Genomic DNA, 4,281 nt, shown 5'->3' with positions numbered 1-4,281 from the left:
ATCCTAAATATTGATTTGGGGGTTTATATGAATGTGTTTCTGAGGGGAACTGACTGTCTTCAGAAAAGTTTATGTGGTATTTTCTTTTAATCTCGTCTCTGTATAGTTCATATTAAAGCAGTGTTTCAGCGCAGCGCTGGTTTGTTTACAGCGGTAACCAAGGAAACGCTGTATGTGGTGTTCCAGAAGCGCCTCCTGTTGTCAGAGAGTGAATCTGCATCTCATTCAGAGCTTCTGCTGTTTGCTTCATTCAGGCATGTAGTATAATTTAACAAAGCTAGTCAGAACTTTCTGTTTTTGCTTCAAATTGGGTTATTATTTAATCAAATTATATATATGAAATTATATAACTAAATGATATGAAATTATATAAATGATATGTATATGAATTATATAACAAAGTAAATAACTGTAATAACAGATTAGGTTAAATAAAGACATCAGTTTTTATTTCTCTTCTTTTTAGGAAATAAATCAAAGAAAAAATAAACAAATTCTACTGTTCCTAATATTCTGTATGTTGCTCAAAAACAAAATATATTGTGTTCAGCGGAAAAAAAAGGTGTTTTTTTTTACCCAGTCATTTAAAAATAACACATTTTAGAGCTGTAACGACAATACTGTGATACCATGAAACCGTGATATTTTTGCTTAAGGTTATCATACCGTCAAAATCTCATACCGGCCCATGCCTAGCTGAGACCACGATTCATGCCACCTCCTCGGTCTTGTCTGTCAGTCTGTTGTCAGTTTCCTCTTCGCTTCGTAATGTATTTTTCTATGTGTGAGAACATGATGTGTAGCATGAGAGCGGCATGGCTTGTCGGACATAGCAACAGTAACTAAGGAGGGTGGGTTTTTGAGAAGGGTAAATTACACACGTTTCAGTTGAGCTTATGAATGCAATAAACTCAATCCAATCAGATGTGTATCGATTCAGTGCTGAAAACTCTGGAGTTTTGTTGAGTGCGCCCACTCAATGATTGACATCTGCGAGCTCACGAATTCTCTCTTTAAAAACAACCAAGTGTAGATATGAAGTAAATAAGAGATTCATTTCACAGCTTCACTGATTATAACGGGAGTTTCTGCATAACTTGGGCTACACTAGAGCAGTGTTTTTCAATAGAGGGGGAACGCATACCCCTAGTGACACTAATTATCAAAACCAGTCAATTTTCAAAGGTATTAGGACTCACATTATTAGCCCTTGAAATCAATTTAAACTAGACGATTTGTTTTCACACCATAATAATGTAGAGTGCATAATGTAGCCCAGGCCTACTGTATGATTGCTCTACAGGTCCGGATTGGCCATCGGGAGCACTGGGACAAATCTCATTGATGAACGCTTCTGTAGAAATGAACAGGGTAATCAATGTTTGTCCGTTTTATTCCAGCGTGTTTCCCGAAGTATCTAGCTTATAAAAATTGTTTTCTGTATTTACAAACGTTTGTTTCTTTTCTACGTGCGTATCCCAAAAATGGTCTTCATTAAGGTGTGAACGCGCTTAATATGCTGTCTGTTCATGAAGTGCTGAAATGTCAATCACTCATCATTGTAAATTCATTAGCCTATGCCATAAAATTTTTGAGTGTAGTGTTCAAAATAGTTATTACATGAGCACAAGATTTTTAAAGTGTTCCCCTAAATATCAGTATAGATATCTGAAAACTGAAAGAAATATATCTACCACCAGTACATTTAATGCCAAACCAGATCACAAACTAACACTCAGTAAATGAATGATCAACTAGTTCAGCTCGTTAACAGAACACATGAATGCCACCTAGAAACTTAAATTGTAGGAGGATTTTTTTTTCGTGCTTTGTTTAGATTTTTCCCCCGTCGCTCTGCGACGAAACAGGCCATCCAATTACACTATTGGGAGCAGCTGCTGTTGCACAAAAAAGGCAAGAGTGGTGGCACTGTTTCAAAAACCAGTGTAAACAAACACCGAAAAAGAGTATTCTGAGAGAGAAAAGGATGTTGAGTTTTTGTTATCATTGGTATCTGAAAACAGATTTATTCTCACGTTCTTTATACAAAATATCATTCTCCACTGTTTTGTGTGATCTGAAGAGCACTGTCCGTTTTCTTCCACGTGCACGAGTGTTATAAGTCAGAGCACGTTCACTCAAGATCTGTCAATCATGGAATATCTCCTGCCATTACGAATGAAAAAAAAAATGAGAGGAAAATTTTTCTATACATGAAATATGAAAGCAAATAGACAAGATTATGATGATATACTTTCTGTATGTGTTTTATTAGCAGAAGGTGATCAATCGGTTCACACCCAGATAGCATGCGGATGTGGGCCACTTAAGGCAATGATATGGCACTGCTGGCCTTCTTATGGCCCGGACAAAATGGATGTAAGCCTGAAGTGGCCCATATGTAAAACAGCAAAAATGGCCCAAATGTATTAAATCACATGTGGGCCTCTTTAGGTAAAGATGCGGTGTTGACGGCAATGTGTAATCTGAATAGGTAAAGATGCAGTGTTGATGGCAATGTGTAATCTGAATGTGACCCTAAAGTGGCCCATGTGGTAAACCGTGATTATAGCCCAAATAGTGGCAACCAAATGTGGGCCACCTTTGGCAAAAATGTGGCATTATCGACAAAGGCTAATCAAGGTGTAAACCAAATGTGGTCCACATATGTTCCAGCAAATGTGACCCAGGTACATTAAAAAGTATCTAGGCCAGTTTTGGCAAAGATATGGCACAGTGAGCATTGGCTAATGTGGCTGTGAGCCTAAAGTGGCCTACATATGATGCCACAAATGTGGCCCAGTTATCCTCAAACGTATCTGGGCCAGTTTTGGCCAATATATGGCATGGTAAGCACTGGCGAATGTGGCTGTGAGTCTAAAGTGGCCCACATATGATGCCACAAATGTGGCCCAGTTATCCTCAAACGTATCTGGGCCAGTTTTGGCAAAGATATGGCACAATAAGCACTGGCTATGTGGCTGTGAGTCTAAAGTGGCCCACATATGATGCCACAAATGTTGCCCAGTTATCCTAAAGCGTATCTGGGCCAGTTTTGGCTAAGATATGGCACAGTAAGCACTGGCTAATGTGGCTGTGAGCCTAAGGTGGCCCGCATATAATGATACCAATGTGGCCCAGTTATCCTAAAACATATCTGGGCCAGTTTTGGCAAAGATATGGCACAGTAAGCACTGGTTAATGTGACTGTGAGTCTAAAGCCCCGTTTCCACCGCAGGAACTTTACCCAGGAACTAGAGACTTTGGGCCGGTACTTGGTGTGTTTCCACCACAGGAACCAGGATCTGAATAAAGTTCTGGGTAAAAATCTGCCCCTTAGAAAGTCCCTGCTCGCGAGGTAGTACTTTTTCAAAGGTCCGGAACTTTTGGGGGTGGGACTTATGCGCTAAAAATGCTGATTGGTTGAGTTCACGCAGCATTGTATTTCAACCACCATTTATTCAGATAATTTTCAAAATATTAGTTATTGTGTCATGAAATATAGTTTTAAAAGTATTTCAGGCGAGAATGTAGTTGTTTAAAACTCAAATCTGCGGTTTATTTATAAAGACAGCGCCTATTTAAAAATGTGTTTAGCCGATTTCGGAGACGTGAGCTCCACGCGATCAGCAGGAGCTCAGTGCTCATGTTTCCCGACGAGAGCAGCCTCAACTCAGCTAATCCTTCTGACATTTTCCGCTGGCTCTGATGTCTCTTTAGTCGTTAAACATAAGATATAATTTGTTTTGGGTAAATCTAACAGGTAATCTTTGGTCTTTATTCTATTAATCTATTAATATTAAAATGAAAATAAAAAGAGGCAATACTGTTTGATATAATATTTTGTTTCATTGTAATGTAGGCTATATACATTCCCTGAACTACATTTCTGCGGCTATTAATATGTTTAAATGAAAACGAAAGGAGGCAGTGGTGTTTGATATCATATTTCATCTTATTGTAAATACAGTGAGGAACATTGCAGTAGTCAAGGCGTGCTGACTGACGTTATCAAGTACGCTGCTGTTTGCAGAATTACCGGACTTGCGTTGTCCCGTCTGCGGGAGTTCATACTCCCGAGTCGAACTAGCAAAGTCCGAACTACCGAGGATGCAAGTCCGAAATTTCCATACTTGGTATTGAGAAACGCGTGCAGACCTACGTCACCAGACTATTTGCCTATTCATCACGGTAATTTAGACCGCGATGGAAACGCAGACAGTAACAGGTCTGAGGGAAAAAAAGTTCCTGGGACAAATTGTTCCAGGTAATTTCGGTGGA

This window comes from Sinocyclocheilus anshuiensis, unplaced genomic scaffold (assembly GCF_001515605.1).
Source record: "Sinocyclocheilus anshuiensis isolate Anshui unplaced genomic scaffold, SAMN03320099.WGS_v1.1 scaffold1225, whole genome shotgun sequence".
Classification (NCBI taxonomy): domain Eukaryota; kingdom Metazoa; phylum Chordata; class Actinopteri; order Cypriniformes; family Cyprinidae; genus Sinocyclocheilus; species Sinocyclocheilus anshuiensis.
Note: the sequence above shows the minus strand (reverse complement) of the source record.